This window comes from Bos mutus, chromosome 16 (assembly GCF_027580195.1).
Source record: "Bos mutus isolate GX-2022 chromosome 16, NWIPB_WYAK_1.1, whole genome shotgun sequence".
Taxonomy (NCBI): Eukaryota; Metazoa; Chordata; class Mammalia; order Artiodactyla; family Bovidae; genus Bos; species Bos mutus.
This window is the reverse complement of record NC_091632.1, coordinates 72,002,010-72,024,088: the sequence shown is the minus strand read 5'-3', so window position 1 is coordinate 72,024,088 and position 22,079 is coordinate 72,002,010.

Genomic DNA, 22,079 nt, shown 5'->3' with positions numbered 1-22,079 from the left:
AAGGGTTAGTCAGTGGTATTTTGTTATAGCAGCTTGAAAGATGTAAGACAATAGACACTGAAAAAGGATTGCACAGTGGTCTTTGGGGTTTTCTTAACTTTCGGCAGGCACACTAAACCTGGTATGTGTTGTTAATTTGAGGGCAAAATGGCAGTTTGTGAAAACTCAGTGGTAGAAACTGTTGAACTTGGTTTCAAATATTTGATTTCCACCTCTTATGTGATAATAGAACCTTTGACTTTTATCTAGCATTTAATTTAAATAGATGAAACAGTTAAATGTAACAGGAGTTGAACAAGTAGAAATCATAGAAGAGGCTTGATAGATATTTTTTGACTCGCTGATTAGTATTAAGCACCACTGAAAAAATCGGAAAAGTTAGAAAGTACGAAAGAGTAACTATTTCTCTTTCAGTAAGAATAGTCAAAATAAATTGTTCAAAAATGTCTGTACACCATGGAGAAATTGAAAAGTTTGTCAAATATTTCAAAACTTAAAAAACTCTAAATAACATAATTTTTAAAAGAGGAACTTAAAAATTAAAAACTATAACTTGAGAATTAAAACTTACTTTATGTTCATTAATTTTCTTCATCAATTCATATAACTCCATACTATTTATTTTTAATGAGCTATGCAATGGTTCACTTCATATGTGAATTCATCATTAGCCTCTGCTAATGGCATTTTTCATCAAAAGATTAGTTTTCAGAAAATCAAATTATGACTTAATTAATGCACATTAAGAACAATAACAACAAACTCAAAATGAATGTGGTTATATATTATTTCTGAGCCATCATTTACAAAGCAACGCTGCTGATACTTCATATTAAGAAGACTGTTTTTCCTAGAATAGCTTACCGTATATTTTAAAAATTAAGTGTGAATTAAGAACTAATTTTTTTTTTCTTAGGAGTTTACAGTAATATATTTATTGAAAGACACCATGAAGGAGAAATTGAGATATTCTGTCAAGTTGGTTCCTAGTGATAAGCTGACTTATCAATGCCATATTTAGCCAGTCTTATGTAACAAGCAGGACGGCTCATGAAAAGTAGTACGCTCGTGAATAATAGTATATTTTTCTCATCACCATTATATTAACTGAATTCCCATTCCAATATCATATTTCAATATTCCTACAAACTCACCCTTCACTGTAGCCATGATGTATATACAGTGTCACATTGAGTGTGGTCACTGGATTATATCATGGTTTTCAGTATTTGCACTTTAGTCCTTAGTCTCTTGGCCTGCATTGCTGCCTCCTACTTTCTCAATGAGATTAGGCATACTTGTCTTTCAAGGGTGCTCAAACATCTTCTTGGAACTGCACTGTAAATATTTATTCAGGTTTTTCTAATCCAGGTATATTTTCCATAACAATTTTTGTGTTTAGTCATTTTTATAGTACTTTATGGTTCTTGACTTGTTGCTGATGTTCAGATGCTAAATTATGTCTGACTTTTTGTGACCCTATGAACTGCAGCACATCAGACTTGCCTGTCCTTCACTATCTCACAGAGTTTGCTCAAACCTATGTCCATTGTGTTGATGGTCCCATCCAACAGTCTCATCCTCTATCACCTCCTTCTCTTCCTGCCTTCAGTCTTTCACCGTATCAGGGTCTTTTCCAATGAGTCAGCTCTTCAGATCAGGTGGCCAAATTTATTGGAGCTTTAGCTTCAGCATCTGTCCTAATGAATATTCAAGGCTGATTTCCATTGGGCTTTCTTCCCATCTCATTTTGATGTGGGTATACAAGCGAAAACAAAAGAGGAAAGGAAAGAGATAAGCATCTGAATGAGGAGTTCCAAAGAATAGCAAGAAGAGATAAGAAAGCCTTACTCAGCAATCAATGCAAAGAAATAGAGGAAAACAACAGAATGGGAAAGACTAGAGATCTCTTCAGGAGAATTAGAGATACCAAGAAAAACATTTCATGCAAAGATGGGCTCAATAAAGGACAGAAATGGTATGGACCTGACATAAGCAGAAGAAATTAAGAAGAGGTGGTAAGAATACAAAGAAGAACAGTACAAAAAAAGATCTTCATGACCCAGATAATCATGATGGTGTGATCACTCACCTAGAGCCAAACATCCTGGAATGTGAAGCGAAGTGGGCCTTAGAAAGCATCACTACGAACAAAGCTAGTGGAGGTGATGGACTTCCAGTTGGGCTATTTAAAATCCTGAATGATGCTGTGCAAGTGCTGCAGTCAATATGCCAGCAAATTTAGGAAACTAAGCAGTGGCCGCAGGACTGGAAAAGGTCAGTTTTCATTCAAATCTCAAAGAAAGACAATGCCAAAGAATACTCAAAATACTGCAAAATTGCACTCATCTCACACTCTAGTGAAGTAATGCTCAAAATTCTCCAAATCAGGCTTCAGCAATACGTGAACTGTGAACTTCCAGATGTCCAAGCTGGTTTTAGAAAAGGCAGAGGAACCAGAGATCAATTTGCCAACATTTGCTGGATCATAGAAAAAGCAAGAGAGTTCCAGAAAACATCTATTTCTGCTTTATTGACTATGCCAAAGCCTTTGACTGTGTACCTCACAATAAACTGTGGAAAATTCTGAAAGAGATGGGAATACCAGACCACCTGACCTGCCTCTTGAGAAATCTGTATGCAGGTCAGGAAGCAACAGTTAGAACTGAACATGGAACAACAGACTGGTTCCAAATAGGAAAAAGAGTACGTCAAGGCTGTATATTGTCACCCTGCATATTTAACTTATATGCAGAGTACATCATGAGAAATGCTGGGCTGGAAGAAACACAAGCTAGAATCAAGATTTCCAGGAGAAATATCAATAACCTCAGATATGCAGATGACACCACCCTTATGGAAGAAATTGAAGAGGAATTAAAATTCCTTTTGATGAAAGTGAAAAAGGAGAGTGAAAAAGTTGGCTTAAAGCTCAACATTCAGAAAACAAAGATCATGGCATCTGGTCCCACCACTTCATGGTAAATAGATGGGGAAACAGTGGAAACAGTGTCAGACTTTATTTTTCTGAGCTCCAAAATCACTGCAGATGGTGATTGCAGCCATGAAATTAAAAGACGCTTACTCCTTGGAAGGAAAGTTATGACCAACCTAGATAGCATATTCAAAAGCAGAGATATTACTTTGCCAACGAAGGTTGGTCTAGTCAAGGCTATTGTTTTTCCAGTGGTCATGTATGGATGTGAGAGCTGGACTGTGAAGAAAGCTGAACGCTAAAGAATTGATGCTTTTGAACTGTGTTGTTGGAGAAGACTCTTGTGAGTCCTTGGACTGCAAGGAGATCCAACCAGTCCATTCTGAAGGAGATCAGCCCTGGGATTTCTTTGGAAGGAATAATGCTAAGGCTTAAACTCCAGTACTTTGGCCACCTCGTGCGAAGAATTGTCTCATGATTCTGATGCTGGGAGGGATTGGGGGCAGGAGGAGAAGAGGACGACAGAGGATGAGATGGCTGGATGGCATCACTGACTCTATGGCCGTGAGTCTGAGTGAACTCCGGGAGTTGGTAATGGACAGGGAGGCCTGGCGTGCTGTGATTCATGGGGTCGCAAAGAGTCAGACACGACTGAGCAACTGAACTCAACTGAACTGTTGATGGGCATTTAAATGATTTCAGGTCTTGGCTATTGAGAAAAGTCTGCATTAACATTGAGGTGCCTTTAACTTTTTGAATTATGGCTTTCTCCATATATATGCCCAGAGTGGGATTCCTGGATGATATGTTAATTCTATTTTTAGTTTCTTTCTTTTTTTTTTTTTTTAAGGAACCTTCCTAGTGTTCTCCACATCAGTTGTACCAATTCACATTCCTATCAGCAGAATAACAGAATTCCTTTTTCCCCACACCCTCTCCAGCATTTTTTCTTTGTAGACTTTTTAATGATGGCCATTCTGACATGTATGAAGTGATATCTCACTGTAGTTTTGATTTGTATTGCTCTACTAACAGTGATGCTGAAAATTTTTCATGTTCTTGTTACTTGTCTATTGGTATTATTTGAAGAACTGTCTGTTTGAGTCTTCTGCCCATTTTTTATTGGATTGTTTGTTTTTTTTTTTTGACATAGAGCAGCATGAGCTTCTTGTATATTTTTGAGATTAATCCTTCATTAGTCACTTCATTTGCAAATATTTTCTCCCATTCTGTGGGTTGGCTTTTCATTTTGTTTATAGTCTCCTTGCACAGCTTTGCTGTGCAAAAGCTTTTAATTTTAATTAGGCCCCATTTTTAAAAAAAATTTTCATTACTTTAAGAGGTGGATCATAAAAGATATTGCTGCAATTTATGTCAAACAGTGTTCTGCCTATGTTTTCCTCTCAAAGTTTTATAGTATCTGGCCTTGCCTTTAAGTTTAATCCATTTTGAGTTTATATTTGTGTATGATGTTAGAGAATGTTCTAATTTCATTCTTTTATATGAAACTGTCCAGTTTTCCAAGCACCACTTACTGAAGATTAATTAATTGTTCTTAGGTGTGTGGGTTTATCTCTGGGTCTGATCCTGTTCCATTGATTTATATTTCTATTCTTGTGCCAGTACCATACTCTTTTGATTACTTTAGTTTTGTAGTATAGACTAAAGTCACAGAGACTGATTCTTTCCTGCCCATTTTTTTTCTTTCTCAGGATTGCTTTGGCTATTTCAGGTCTTGTGTGTTTTCATATGACTATTAAATTTTTTGTTGTTGTTCTAGTTCTGTGAAAAATACTATTGGTAATTTGACAGGGACTGCATTGAATCTGTAGATTGCTTTGGGTAGCATAGCCATTTTAAATTGTATTTAATTCTGATTTTTATTTGAATTATCACATCCACATTTGTTAGTGGCTATCATTTTGGACACCATAGTTTAAAAGATTTACAGTTTGTTCTGTTTGAAAAGACTATGCCTGACCAGCATACCTCTCAATCAAAATTTGATTGATTCTGATTGCTGAATTTACTTTCTTAATCCTCAAATTTGTAACCAAATAGATTATTTTTCTTTGAGCTTTTAAAGACATTATACATAGGGATTTATATAAGATAATAAAACCTAGAGTATTCTTAGTTTCCAGTGTTAGTCTTCATAAAGTCTTTAAATTTGTTTTCCATTGTTTTTCCTCTGTCGTGGCCAATTCTTTGTGACCCCATGGACTACAGAATGCCAGGCTTCCCTGTCCTTCACCACCTGCCAGAGCTTGCTCAAACTCAAGTGTGTCAAGTCAGTGATGCCATCCAACTATCTCGCCCTCGGTCATCCTCTTCTCCTCCTGCTTTCAGTCTTTCCCATAAACTGCTTGCTTTGAATTTGCTTTTGCTCATTCACTTGAACAAAATTGAGTTCTTGTTTTGTTCTGAATTGTTTAGAAAACTCTTTATATTAAATGTTAACATAATATTATAGGTGGACTTCATATTAGAAAAAAATAATAATTTTAAAGTGTTAGGAATTATATTTAATAAGTAGCACATATTTTCTTTAAAATATTCAATTTCTTTAAAAAAAATCCAAATTATTAAAATAACTGGGCTATGACTCTCTAGGGAATGATACTAAATTGAAAAAATTACTAAAACAAAATGTAAAAGAAAAATATATAATGTATATGGTATCTATATTATAGAAATAAATATATAAAATACATTTGTATACATATATGTCATCTTTATGAATAATTCATCTATTCCAATCACTATAAAAGCAAAGATTGATTGCTTAATAATTTTAAATATAACTAACATATGTGAATTCCCTAATGGTTGCTAGAAAAAGTGATCTCCATAGTAAAATTATAGAAATTACTCTACAGTATTATAAAAATAGTTTAAAATTATTTTATTATGTTATGCTAAACTGGCTGCTCCAAATAGAGTCCTTACCTGCTCAGTCACTTTGGTCATGTTGCTTCAGTCATGTCTTATCATTTACAATCCTCTGGATAATGAAAGGCATTTTAATAAAATTGGAGCATTTCTCTTAAATGGAGATTTTCTAGAGAAACTACAGAGGCAGAGGGTCCATAGCAATTTATTGCTATCCTAAGAGCCTCAGAATAAACAGATGACTACACAAAATTGAAATCTTCCCAAAACTTAGGAGATTAGCTAATGTGGTTAACTATCTTTTATACACTCTTGTTTATTCATACATTTTTTTCTCCACTAATTTAAGGTTATGTACTCTGACTTATTCTACATATTCTCTTTAGTACTTACCATTTTTGTGTGTGTAAGTTTAGGTAGAAGAAAAGTGCGGCAGCAGATAAGATGATTAGATAGCATTATTGACTCAGTGGACATGAGTCTGAGCAAACTCCAAGAGACAGTCAAGGACAGGGAAACCTGGTGTGCTGCAGTCCTTGGGGTTGCAGAGTTGGACACAATTGAGCAACTGAACAACAAGGCTGCAATTACTGGGTGGAGATCCCAATATAACCCAGTAATTCAGTACTCCCAAGTTTATGAGTATAGCTAATTTGAAAATGTTTCATCAAGATATGGTGCGCTAACTTTATCAAAAATAATGCTTTTATATATAATACATAAATGAAGAAAATATTTTTAAAATTAAATAAAACAACATTAACTATGACATACATCTACAGCTCCTCCAAGGTTTATTGATCTTTTGTACATTTTTATATATTTTCCCTTTGTGGAGACCAGGCTCTTCGACTTAGCCCTAATTAATTGTTCCATGAGATTATTCCAAAGGGACAACTAACCAAAGCTCTTTTCTTAGAGTCCAACAGGGTCAAATTCACCCAAACTAAACAACTTGAGGTGGTTATCAACCAGTGTATTCCTTCAGGCTGATGTGGTATAGATTAAGCACTGGAAGAAAAAGAAAAGGAAAATGCTCGCATATTCTTTATCTCCTAAATTAGAGAAAACTAAATAGGGTTGGCATAAAGTTCAACATTCAGAAAACTAAGATCATGGCATCTGGTCCCACACTTCATGGGAAATAGATGGGGAAACAGTGGAAACAGTATCAGACTTTATTTTGGGGGGCTCCAAAATCACCGCAAATGGTGATTGCAACCATGAAATTAAAAGACGCTTACTCCTTGGAAGGAAAGTTATGACCAACCTAGATAGCATATTCAAAAGTAGAGACATTACTTTGACAACAAAGGTCCATCTAGTCAAGGCTATGGTTTTTCCAGTGGTCATGTATGGATGTGAGAGTTGGACTGTGAAGAAAGCTGAGCACCGAAGAATTGATGCTCTTGAACTGTGGTATTGGAGAAGACTCTTGAGAGTCCCTTGGACTGCAAGGAGATCCAACCAGTCCATCCTAAAGGAGATTAGTCCTGGGTGTTCATTGGAAGGACTGATGCTAAAGCTGAAACTCCAGTACTTTGGCCACCTCATGAGAAGAGTTGACTCATTGGAAAAGACTCTGATGCTGGGAGGGATTGGGGGCAGGAGGAGAAGGGGACAGCAGAGGATGAGATGGCTGGATGGCATCAATGACTAGATGGACATGAGTTTGAGTGAACTTCGGGAGTTGGTGATAGACAGGGAGGCCTGGCATGCTGCGATTCATGGGGTCGCAAAGAGTCGGACATGACTGAGCGACTGAACTGAACTGAAATAGGCTTGGACTTTATTTTGGTTAACCTTGGAGGAATCTCTGCTATTGTAAAGAGTGCATGCCACACCTAGATTGATACTGTAAGTGAAATATCCATCTATATAGCGAGTAGAATCAGGAAGTGATAGGACTTGTTTCATTGTTTATAACTGGGAAAACTTGGACCTTTGTTTCAAAGTGTTTTTATCCATTTTGTAAGTTTATTATATAGCCATTTTGTAATTCTAATTTGGTTTGGTATTATTTGATTTCTGTTATCCAGAGTCACAAATGCTGTAACATGGTTATGTCTCCAATAGGTGATTTAGGATGAAGCCATGCTGATCAATATGCAAAACAGGACACTCCATCTCCTCAGATGAAAGCTTATTTTCAGTGAATTACAGTAGTAATTGAATTACAGTAGTAAAGATTGGGATAAACCTTGATGTTCATTGCTATGTTGTTGATTAATAAGTACAAAAAAGATTCAAAGATATTCAAAGGACTCGTTGTGTGGTAATACAACTATTAATCACCAGATCAAGCTATAAACTTGTTCAATTGATAAAGTCACCTTAGTGAACTCAGTTTTGCAAGTGATTAATGTCATTCTCTCGCTTCTAAAAGCCAACCAATTGAGGACAGACAGACTCACTCCAAAAGCACACCTCTGTCTGCCACTTAATCAATGATGGTCTCATAGGAGTAGTCACTTTTCTATAGATGGTATCAGTCCATTTACACTTCTGTATGTCCACCAATTTCTAAATTCAGTAGTTCACAAATACCTTAGGTGAGATGAGCAGACTTACCATCTCAGAGAGACTATCCTTGGCCACTGTATCTCTCCCTTAGTAGATCAGGAATGGATTCAGTCTTTGTGTGTCTGTTTTGATGCTGACAGTTAACAGGTTTTAATTATCTTTGATGATATTTCTTTGATGATACTTGTGCCAGAATAAATTCTTTTTATTTTTTAGGACCACATACCTCTTGAGTTTATTATTTTTACCTTAATGATTATAGATTATTAAAAGAAATTGAACTGTATTTGATTTTAAAAATTGTGTTACTTTCTGGTATAGAGCAAAGTGATTCAGTTATATACACATAATAATGTTTTGTGTTTTCATATGTTTTATTTTCATATTCTATTCTATTATGATTTATTAAGCATTTGAATATAGTCCCTTGTGCTCTACAATAGGAACTTGTATTTTGTTATTATGCATAAAAGAATTTGTATCTGCTAATCTCAAACCCCTATTTTATCCCTCCCCCAATCTCTTTCCACTTTGGTAACTATAAATTTGTTTTCTCTTTGTGAATCTGTTTCCGTTTTGTAAATAGGTTTATTTGTATCATATTTTTGATTCTACATAAAAGTAATATATGATATTTGTCTTCATCTGACATACTTCACTTAGTATGGTAATCTCTAGGTCCATCCATGCTGCTGAAAATGGTGTTATTTCATTCTTTTATTTGGCTGAGGAGTATTCAAATGTGTACCTGTATTTAATTCACTGCATTTAATATAAAAGTGGATAAAATTTCTTTAAAATCTTACTTGTGTTTACTGTTCGTTTCACATTGAGACTTATCTTTCTAAGTCTTAAGTTCAGTTCAGTTGCTGAGTCGTGTTTACTCTTTTTAACCCCATGGACTGCAGCACCAGAATTTCATGTCCATAATCAACTCCTGGAGCTCTCTCAAACTCATGTCCATCGAGTTGGTGATGCCATCAAACCATCTCATATTCTCTCATCCCCTTCTCCTCCTTCCTTCAATCTTCCCCAGCATAAGGGTCTTTTCAAATGAGTCAGCTCTTCACATTATGTGGCCAAAGTATTGAAGCTTCAGCTTCAGCAGCAGTCCATTCAATGAATATTCAGCATTGATCTCCTTTAGGGTTGACTGGTTTGATCTCCTTGTCGTACAAGGGACTCTCAAGAGTCTTTTCCAACACCAAAGTTCAAAAACATAAATTGTTCACCGCCCAGCCTCTCACATCCATACATGACTACTGGAAAAACCATAGCTTTGACTAAACAGATATTTGTTGGCAAAGTAATGTCTCTGCTTTTTAGTATGCTACCTAAGTTTTTCATAGCTTTTCTTTCAAGGAGCAAGTAAGTGTCTTTAAATTTCATGGCTGTACTTACAATTGGCAGTGATTTTTGAGCCCAAGAATATAAAGTCTGTCACTGTTTCCACTTGTTCCCCATATATTTGCCATGAAGTGATGAGACCGGATGCCATATCTTAGTTTTTTGAATGTTGAGTTTTAAGCCATCTTTTTCACTCTCCTCTTTCACTTTCATCAAAAGGCTCTTTAGTTCCTCTTCACTTTCTGCCATAAAGGTGGTGTCATCTGTGTATCTGAGGTTATTGATATTTCTCCTGGCAATCTTGATTCCAGCTTGTGCTTCATACAGCCCAGCGTTTCTCATGATGTACTCTGCATATAAGTTAAATAAGCAGGGTGACAATATACAGCCTTGACATGCTCCTTTCCCAATTTGGAACCAGTCTGTTGTTCCATGTCCAGTTCTAACTTTGCATATTGACCTTCACACAGGTTTCTCAGGAGGCATGTAAGGTGGGCTGCTATTCCTGACTCTTGAAGAATTTTCCACAGTTTGTTGTGATTTACACAGTCAAAGGCTTTAGCATAGTCGATAAAGCAGAAGTAGAAAATTTTATGCAATTCCTTTTCTTTTCCTATGATCCAATGGATGTTGGCAAATTGATCTCTGGTTCCTCTGCCTTTTATAAATCCAGTTTGAACATCTGGAAGTTCGCAATTTGCACACTGTTGAAGCTTGGCTTGAAGAATTGTGAGCATTAATTTACTAGCATGTGAGATGAGTGCAATTGTGCGGTATTTGGAACATTCTCTGGCATTGCCTTTCTTTGGGATTGGAATGAAAACTGATCTTTTCCAGTCCTGTGGCCACTGCTGAGTTTTCCAAATTTGCTGACATATTGAGTGCAGCACTTTCACAGTATCATCTTTCAGGATTTGAAATAGCTCAACTGGAATTCCATCACCTCCACTAGCTTTGTTCATAGTGATGCTTTCTAAGGCCCACTTGACTTCACATTCAGGATGTCTGGCTCTAGGTCAGTGATCACACCATCTTGACTATTTGGGTCTTGAAAATCTTTTTTATATAGTTCTGTGTATTCTTGCCACCTCTTCTTAATAACTTCTGCTTCTCTTAGGTCCATACCATTTCTATCCTTTTTTATGCCTATCTTTGCATGAAATGGTCCCATGGTATTTCTAATTTTCTTGAAGAGATCTCTGGTATTTCCCATTCTACTGTTTTCCTCTGTTTCTTCTTTTCTAAGTCTACTACTCAATATTTTTTTCTAATTTCATCAGGTTGCTATTTATTCACATTATTCCTTTATTAGTATGGGAGTTCAGTTTCATTTTTAAAATTAATTTCCCTTTTGCTCTTTTCAAAATGAAACATGAATTTCTCTATTAATGTGTGAAAACCAGATGTTGTATTATCACCAACTGCTGTTTTTTACCTGATCTTCAACTTCCATACTAAATAAAACACTTGAGAATTTTTATTTCTTGATTCAGTATAATAATCACCTCTCTAAATTTATTATTTTCTTTATTCACAACAGAAGTTAATGACAATGTAAATTTTTAAAGAATATCCTTTCTGCATTAAGAATCATGTGTGTGCTGCATGCTCAGCTGCTTCAGGCATGTCCAGCTCTTTGGATCTCTATGGATTGTATCATGCCAGAATCTTCTGTGCATGGGGATTCTCTGGGCAAGAATACTGGAGTGGACTGCCGTTTCCTTCTCCAAGGGATCTTCCTGACCCAGGATTCAAACCTCCCTCTCATGTTTCTCCTACATTGGCAGGTGGATTCTTTACCCACTGAATCATTTTTAGTATTAATTTTATATCCCTAAGCACATTCTCTTCATTACCTCCACCATTGTTTGGCCCCAGGTAAATAACAGGGAGGGAACACAGCTCCACCCATCAACAGAAAATTGGGTTAAAGATTTACTTAGCATGGCCCTGCCCATCAGAACAAGACCCAGTTTTACCCTCAGTCAGTCTCTCCCATCAGGAAGCTTCCATAAGCCTCTTATCCACATCCGTCAGAGGGCAGACAGATTGAAAACCACAATCACAGAAAACTAAACAATCTGATCACATGGACCACAGCCTTGTCTAACTCAGTGAAACTATGAGCCATGCCATTAGGGTCACCCAAGACACTTCAGTATTCTTGCCTTGAAAACACCATGAAAAGGCAAAAAGTTAGGACACTGAAAGATGGACACCCCAGGTTGATAGATTCCCAATATGCTACTGGAGATCAGTGGAGAAATAACTCCAGAAAGAATGAATAGATGGAGCCAAAGCAGAAATAACAGCCAGTTATGGATGTGACTGATAATAGAAGTAAAGTCTGATCCTGTAAAGAGCAGTATTGCATAGGAACCTGGAATGTCAAGTCCATGAATCAAGGCAAACATGAAATAATCAAACAGGGGATAGCAAGAGTGAACATCTCCATTTTTGGAATCAGCAAACTAAAATGGACTGGAATAGGTGAAATTAACTCAGATGACCATTGTATCTACTACTGTGGGAAAGAATCCCTTAGAAGAAATGGAGTAGCCCTCATAGTCAAAAAAGAGTCTGAAATGCAGTACTTGGACATAATCTCAAAAATGACAGAATGATCTCTGTTCATTTGTGAGACATACCATTCAATATCACAGTAATCCAAGTCTATGCCCCAACCAGTAATACTGAAGAAGCTGAAGTTGAACAATTCTATGAAGACCTACAAGACCTTTTAGAATGAACACCCAAAAAAGATGTCCTTTTCATTAAAGGGGACTGGAATGCAAAAGTAGGAAGTCAAGAAACACCTGGAGTAACAGGCAAATTTGGCCTTGGAGTACAGAATGAAACAGGGCAAAGGTTAATAGAGTTTTGCCAAGAGAATGCACTGGTCATAGCAAACAACCTCTTACAACAACACAAGAGAAGACTCTACATGTGGACATCACCAGATGGTCAATACCAAAATCAGATTGATTATAGTCTTTGCCAGCCAAAGATGGAGAAGCTCTATACAGTCAGAATAACAAGGCTATGAAGTGACTATGGTTCAGATCATGAGCTCCTTATTGCCAAATTCAGACTTAAATTGAAGAAAGTAGGGAAAACCACTATGACCTATATCAGATCCCTTACAATTATACAGTGGAAGTGAGAAATAGATTCAAGGGGCTAGATCTGGTAGAGTGCCTGAAGAACTAAAGATGGAGGTTCATGACATTGTACAGGAGGCAGGGATCAAGATCATTCCAATGAAAAAGATATGCAAAAAGGCAAAATAGTTGTCTGAGGAGGCCTTATAAATAGCTGTGAAAAGAAGGGGAGTGAAAAGCAAAGGAGAAAAGGAAAGATATACCCATTTAAATGCAGAGTTCTAAAGAATAGCAAGGAGAGATAAGAAAGCTTTCCTCAATGATCAATGTAAAGAAATAAAGGAAAGCAATAGAATGGGAAAGACTACAGATCTCTTAAAGAAAATTAGAGATACCAAGGGAATATTTCATGTAAATATGGGCACAATAAATAACACAAATGGTATGGACCTAACAGAAGCAAAAGACATTAAGAAGAGGTGGCAAGAATACACAAAATAGCTATACAAAAAATATCTCATGACCCAGATAACGAACATGGTGTGATCACTTATCTAGAGCCAGACATCCTGAATGTGAAGTCAAGTGGGCCTTAGGAAGTATCACTGTGAATAAAGCTAGTAGGTGATGAAATTCCAGTTGAGCTATTTCAAATCCTAAAAGATGATGCTGTGAAAGTGCTGCAGACAATATGGCAGCAAATTTGGAAAACTCAGCAGTGGCCTCAGGCCTGGAAAAGTTCAGTTTTTATTCCAATCCCAAAGAAAGGCAATGACAAAGAATGCTCAAACTATTGCACAGTTGCAGTCATCTCACACGTTAGTAAAGTAATGCTCAAAATTCTTCAAGCCAGGCTTCACCAGTACATGAACCACTAACTTCCAAATGTTCAAGCTGGATTTAGAAAAGGCAGAGGAATTGGAGATCAATTTGCCAACATCATTTGGATCTCTTTTGAAAAAGCAAAAGAGTTCCAGAAAATTATCTACTTCTGCTTTATTGACTATGCCAAAGCCTTTGACTGTGTGGATCACAATAATTGGTGGAAACTTCTTAAAGAGATGGGAATGCCAGACCACCTGACCTGGCTCTTGAGAAGTCTGTATGCAGGTCAGGAAACAACAGTTAGAACTGGACATGGAACAACAGACTGGTTCCAAATAGGGAAAGGAGTACGTCTAGGCTGTGTATTGTCATTCTGCTTATTTAACTTATATGCCGAGTACATCATGAGAAATGCTGGGCTGGATGAAGCACAAGCTGGAATCAAGATTTCCAGGAGAAATATCAATATCCTCAGACATACAGATGACACCACCCTTATGGCAAAAAGCGAAGAAGAACTAAAGAGCCTCTGGATAAATATGAAAGAGGAAAGTGAAAAAGTTGGCTCAAAACTCACCATTCAGAAAACTAGGATCATTGCAAGTGGCCCAATCACTTCATGGGAAATAGATGGGGAAACAATGGAAACAGAGACAGAGTTTATCTTTTTGGGGTCCAAAATCACTGCAGATGGTGACTGCAGCCATGAAAATAAAATATGTTTACTCCTGGGAGGACAAGCTATGACCAACCTAGACAGCATATCAGAAAGCAGAAACATTACTCTGTCGACAAAGGTCTGTCTAATCAAAGCTGTGGTTTTTCCAATAGTCATGTATGGATGTGAGAACTGGAATATAAAGAAAGCTGAGCACTTTTGGACTGTAGTGTGGAAGACTCTTGAGAGTCCCTTGGACTGTAAGGAGATCCAAGTGGTCCATCCTATAGGAAAACAGTCCTGAATACTCAATGGAAAGACTGATGCTGAAGCTGGAACTCCAATGTTTGGCCATCTGATGCAAAAAAACTGGCTCATTTGCAAAGCCCCTGCTGCTGGGAATGACTGAAGGCAGGAGGAGAAGAGGAAAAAACAGGATGAAATGGTTGGATGGCATTAGCGACTCAGTGGAAATGAGTTTGAGTAAACTCTGGGAGTTTGTGATGGACAGGGAGGCCTGGCGTGCTGAAGTCCATGGACTCGCAAAGAGTTGGACATGACTGAACAACTGAACTGAGCTCAATTGAAGCATACTCTCAGTTATCCATTATAACTGTTTCCTTTTTTCATCTTTCTCTATTGAGAACTATATTCAGATTTACTAATTGCTAACTTAGATGTTTTGGTATTTTTAAAATGCTTATATGCATATATATTCTTTCAATATAATTCACTCTGTTAAGTAGTTGATGTTTTGCTTTAATGTAATATTTATCACATATAATATTAAGGATTAGTGAATGTAATTTCATTTATAAAGAACTTAGAACATGACCTAGGACAGAAATTTGTTTATTTTGTTGTTCCTATTTTTGTATTACTTTGAAAAAAACTTTTTTATGACCTTTATAATTATTTTTAGGCTTTAATCCTTTGTAGAAATAGACACATTCATATAAAACCTTTTATTTATACTGTTTTGTAAATCCAATTTTAAGTGAGTATATTTGTGTATTATTATATACATATATTCTAAATATAAGTACACAGGCATACACTCACACATGTATGTGAATATGGGTATATCTATGCTACATACATACATATGTGTTTTTTTGCACATATGTGTAGTGATGGATGATAAGATTAGAGAACACCATTATTTTAATATTTTTGCTACTCTATAACTTTTAATAGATTGGTTATGAGCATTTACTGAATTAATAAACAGGAGTGTGCCTATTTCCTCAATATTATTGTATACAATGTAGAATAATAATAGAATAAATTCAAGTTCTTTTTTAAGTTTTATAGTTTGGGATTATACATCTCAAGAGGAATGAAAACAAATTTCAGTAAAGGAAGAAACAGAGAATGCAATAAACCTTTACTTTTATAAATAAGGTTATCAATACCAACTTAAGTTTAATATACTTGGGTACATTTATAAAAAGTGATAAATCAAATTAAAATTTTGAGAACAGTGTTAGACAACTCTTGTTTGAACAATACTCTGCAGGATATCTGGCAGATATTCCATAATACTGTCAATTTCATAAGAAACAAGAAAGACTGAGCAAGTGTAACATCATGAAAGCTCAAGCCCTCTCTCTTTGAAGCCCATGTTCTTTTTCACAGTATTTTTTCAAGTGGTCCATTTGAGCTCTGTTATCCAGAACAGTGTTGGGTATTGGAGGCTCTCAGTACCCTGAAACTGAATATAGTTGGGACTAAGTAAAGATTATTTAAATGAATGTAAAGGGAAACTTGAGACCTCAGGATAATTTTTTTTGGCTTCACAAAGGCCATATGACTTCCTTACTTTTACTCGGATAGGAAATTCAAGATATCACTTTGCAAATTTACAGCGGTAGGAAGATACCTGAAGGATATGATATTATAGTTATTATTGAAATATTAAGTAAAAATATACACAATTAAACAATGCAATTCCAGCTTCCTACTCCTACTTGGCCACCCTGAACAAAAATTGATTGAATTCCAAGGTTTCTCCTTGGAATAACAGAAAAAAGAAATAATCTCACACTATCAGTTAATGACCACCTGCCCCTCTCCCCTACCAACCAAGGTAGCGTTTCCAGTGATTCTCTGAGGTTTAGCTCACTTGTCAATAAGGCCCACCTGTGAAAATGTAATTTTATTCTACTTTCATATTTCTTCCACTTAAATCTTGTGGACATTTAAATAAAACTTTTTTCTTTCCACCTGAAAAGTCAAAAAATAAGAATAAACAAACAGTACTTAGAAAAAAATAGCAAAAAAAAAAACAACAACAACAACAACAAAGTGATTAGAAGAAATCTTTCTTAGATTTATACAATGATTCTGAATAGGAGAATACTGCATCCATTAAACAAGAAGAATATTTTTTTATAAAGATTTAAAATTCAGGAAAAAAATCACAAAGAATGCTTAGGGGAAAAGATATAAGCATAGAATTAAAGTAACAATAGCAATGTTGGAAAGTGAAATGGAAAAAATCTCCTAGAAAGGAAAAATGCAAAAATGGTGAAAACTAGAAAAGAAGTAACCCAATTAAGTACAATAGATGGCAGAAACCACTATCTATATCCCAAAGAATGCAAACTTTTAGCTGAGAACAAATTCCTTTTAGCTAGCTAATTAAGTTCTAGATGGTACAAGGAGAAATACAGTGACTTCTGGGACACCTCAAATGGAATCAATCCATTGTTATTCAAGAATTCCTTATTTTCTCAAGGCTGCATTCTAGTTGTAATTACTGGAGTTCGAGGAACAATATTGAAATATAAGAGCCATTAATATAAAGAGCCATGAAATATAAGAAAGTCACAGGAAATGACAAGATAGCAAACAGTTATTTCCAGATATTCTAGGAATGACATTTGAACTGATTGTAGGTAATGGAAGCTAATATGTGTAGTATAATATATGTGAAAGAAAAATATATCTTTAATTTTGAAAACTTTTCACATATCACCCATTAACCCTGATTATATTGATTAAAGTTCCTAGTGTTCAGTTTCCTTGTCATTTGTCAGGTGGGGAATCAAACAACAGAGAAAACAGGATAACTTCAAGTCATTCAATGTGAAAACTCTGATTGTCATTGGATAGACAATTCTGGAATGGTACATTGCCTTAAGTTAATTCAGTGAAGCTAATAGCAAAATGATGGGTTTTTCAAAATAAGAGATAAGGGGAAATAACTTCCTTTTTATAATATGTATATAAAACTCACTTAGATAATAGCAATAAAACTGAACCACAATCTTAAATTTGCTTGTTTTCATGGGGGTCAATCAACAGGCCCAAGGGGTCTGTGAATCTATCCTGCAAGTTATTTGCCAGCTTTGGAATCTAGAGTTGTAATAGATTTAATGAGCCACTTTCACAGTACTTTTGCTAGCATTTTCACTTGTAGAGGTTATTTTATTATGGTAGTAAAAGCCATTGGAAACTAGTAGTGTTTTATTCTTCACCATATTAAAAAATTCCACTAGAGGAATACATAGGAGATATTATAGGTCCAATTCCAGACCACAAATATCACAGTAAATTGAGTCGCCCAAATTCTTTGGTTTCTTAGTGTGCATAAAAGTTATGTTTACATTATACCATAGTCTATTAAGTGTGCAATAGTATTGCATCTCAAAAACTGTATACTTTATAATTAAAATATTGTATTACTAAGAAATGCTATCAGGTGAGCCTTCAGTGAGCAGCAGTAGTAACATCAAAGATTACTGATCACAGATCACCATAGCAAATATACTAATAGTGAAAAACTTTAAAATATTATAAGGCTTACCAAAAAGTGACACAGAGACACAAATGAGCAAACGTCATTGGAAACGTGAGTGCCAATAGACTTGCTCCACTCAGGGTTGCCACAGACCTTCAATTAAAAAATAATAGTAATAATAATTATCTACAGTGCAAAGTGAGGTATGGCTGCATTTTTCGGAGTGAATCGGAATTATCTCATTGACCATCAATGACATGTTTACTTTGCTACTTACCTGTCTTGTGAGAGCACACACATGCTTTGGAGAATGCTAGTGCATTATTGTAACCTTTACATGTGGAGACTTTAGTTGCTCTCCCTGTGTTTGGTCCCTTTATTGAAGTCAGTATCATAGACCCGTAGACAGTCATTGATCTGAATTTTGCTTTTCTTCTGTCAAAAATAAGTGACATTTATACAGCAGGGAGAGCAACTCATCTGAGCATTCTTGCAATAAAATATTAGTAGAAACCTAGGTCTGTGCTCGGAGAAGGCAATGGCACCCCACTCCAGTACTCTTGCCTGGAAAATCCCATGGATAGAGGAGCCTGACGGGCTATAGTCCATGGGGTCGCTAAGAGTCAGACACGATTGAGTGACTTCACTTTCACTTTTCACTTTCATGCATTGGAGAAGGAAATGGCAACCCACTCCAGTGTTCTTGCCTGGAGAATCCCAGGGACCGGGGAGCCTGGTGGGCTGCCCTCTATGGGGTCGCACAGAGTCGGACATGACTGAAGCGACTTAGCGGCTTCAGCAGCAGCAGGTCTGTGCTACCAGAAGGTCTTTGGTCATATCACCATTACCGAGCTCCACTATGAAAATGTTAGTCGCTCAGTGACGTCTGACTCTTTGTGACCCTGTGGACTATAGCCCAACAGGTTTCTCTGTCCATGGAATTCTCCAGGCAGGAATACTGGAGTGGGTTGCCATCCCCTTCTCCAGGAGATCTTCCTGACCCAAGGATCAAGCCCGGGTCTCCTGCACTGCAGGAAGATTCTTTAACATCTAAGCCACCAGGAAAACCTATAATTCCAGTATACTGATCTGCTATACTGATGAAGTATCCTGCTAGGACCTAGGGAGTGAAAAGTAACGGCCACTCTCACTTCCTAAATAAGAAAAAATAATAATACCAATGCAATTTCAGGGTTCTAATAACAGAGAAGATTTTCTGAAGTTGCCGTGGTTTGGGCTATTTCAGCTGTCTTCTCCAAAGCATAAACCAAGTTTGCTCTACCTTGTACTCTTATCACTAAAGCATATTATATGTGATGGACAGGAGGAGCCCCTGGCTGGTATGGGATAAGGTGGAAGAGGATATTCCTGATGGCTCTTATGACTTTTATCTAGCAGTGCAAAAAAAAAAAAAAATCTCTGCTATGATATCAGCAGAATATATAGTGATTGTGGAAATCCTCTATAGGAGAATCAGATCTGATGGTTCCAAGGTTTTGGAGCACTTTCTCTTTCAGAAATTAACTTTTTCACTTCAGGAATAGATCTTGGCTTGCTCCTATACCCTTGATGAAAATATAAACCCAAATGTAGAAAACTAATTGGCCAAGTGAGCTAAAGTACCTGTCACAGATTGATATTAATTTATCAAGTTATAATTCTAGAGTAGCCAGAAATATTCAATGCTTGTCAGCAGCCCACATGGTCAATGTACCACCTCCTGCCCCACTGACATTCCTCCTTAAACAAATGCTGTTATATTTTTAAAACAATCCCATGATAAACCCCATGCGTTTAGCCGCTATACCAAACTACAAGAATATATAAATCCTAATATCTTGGGACTTAATGTACTCAGTGCTACTAGAGAGTTGTTAACTCTAACTCTCAGCACATAGAGAAAGAAAATATATAAATATATGTGGGACAAAATAATATACATACACACAAACACACACACTGGTGCTTCAAGTATTTCCCCTAGGACCAGAACACCTGGAAGGAAAAAGTCAAAAATACAGGTAGACTGGCACAAAATTCTGATGTCAGGCACAAGAGGACTTTTGCAATAGATCCATAAGTGGCTCAGAAGGTCAGAAGGAAAAACGGTAGGGACTCCGCCACCCTTCTCCCCATCCCCAGCAGTCAACTCTTTGGTATCACATCACCTTTGCTCTAAAAAGATAGATAGCCTTAGTTATATTTCTAACAAATTCTGTTCAGTATCAAACATTTGAACTAGAAGAGAATTGGAAACTATTTGACACAGAGTTTTTATTGCAAAAAGTCAGACATGACTGAGCACACACACAGACACACACACACACACATCCCCAAGACATAGGAGTGAGGAGGATCTTTTTAAAAATTACCATAGATCACATTGTCTTAATTTGCTTTCCATTTCTGTCATACCTCTGTCATTAATATCTTTTTAGTATTTAGTTCATATATTATCAATATCACTCAACATTTTGCTTCTAATTATTGCCTTCATTTTTTTATAAGCAGACATAAGGCAACTTTAGGGGGCTGATGAAATAAACTGATGGTACCATATACCCTTTTGTCTAAAGGCAACTGTTATTTGAAAATCATTAAATGATTTATTAAACTCTGTTCAGTTCAGTTCAGTCGCTCAGTCGTGTCTGACTCTTTGAGACCCCATGGACTGTAGCACACCAGGCTTCCCTGTCCATCACCATCTCCCAGAGCTTACTCAAACTCATGTCCATCAAGTTGGTGAAACCAAACTAGCTGTGCTAAAAACCTTGTGAAGTTGGGGTGAATTATCAGCCATATAAAACGCTCTTTTTCCTATGATGAGAATATATATGTCTGGGGACCAGGTGGTTGGCATAGCTTTCAATTACTGTTAACATAGGATATGAAATTGAGAGTGGGACCTTGCACCATTATGTCTAACGACACTTGAAAAAGGTGTTCTCTGCAGTCATGAGTTGAGGCTATATCTGTATGTGGATGGAAGATGATACTAAGACCTAGAGTACATGGAGCACTTTTGCAATGTGTTCTAAGTGATGTCCACACAGAATGGTCCACTTAACTATCATGAGACCCACACAAGGGGTCATTGTTAACACTTAATTTCACAGTGAGGAAACTGATGTACAGCAGGTTAGCAATTTATTCAGACACATCTCTTATATTTTAAAGACAATCTCATTTTCTACTCCATGTTTTCAGGAGCTATACCAAACTACTTAAAGCATTGTGTTTTGTAGGGTGTGAGAATTTCACTGTTGGCTTTATTGTTTTGCTATTTGGGAGGAGGGAGATTAAGTGTGTAAAAGCAGTGTGCACGAAATTGAGTAGTCACTGACTAGACAGTAGTGATCGATCATATATCTTTTTTTTTTTTTTTCTCTGTACATCTTTTGAATACACTTATTTGGGGAATTTTCCCATTTTACTAGAAATCTGCTTCCCTTCGAAGAAGGCAATGGCACCCCACTCCAGTACTCTTGCCTGGAGAATCCCATGGATGGAGGAGCCTGGAAGGCTGCAGTCCATGGGGTAGCTAAGAGTCGAACATGACTGAGCGACTTCACTTTCATTTTCACTTTCATGCATTGGAGAAGGAAATGGCAACCCACTCCAATATTCTTGCCTGGAGAATCCCAGGGATGGGGGAGCCTGGTAGGCTGCCGTCTATGGGGTCGTACAGAGTTGGACACGACTGAAGCGACTTAGCAGCAGTAGCAGCAGCTGCTTCCCTTGGATAGAATGGCAATTTGCTTTCCTTTCTCTTTAGAAAATAGGATGCAGGTGTGTGACCTAAGTCTCTGCATCAGATACACACTTGTGAAGCTTCACCTGAGAAATGAGCAATGTGAGAGAGCAGATGTCAGGCAGAGTCTGTTTTGTGAGAAAGAGGTGATGGTGACATTTAGCTTGGAGTATCAGCATCAGTGGTGTAAATTGTACTAGCTCAGTGCCACTGTCATCAAGTAAACATTTACAGTGTTCACTATGTGGCCTGCATGAAGATTCTTGGGGTTTCCTAACACTCTCCAGTAAATTATTTTTCTA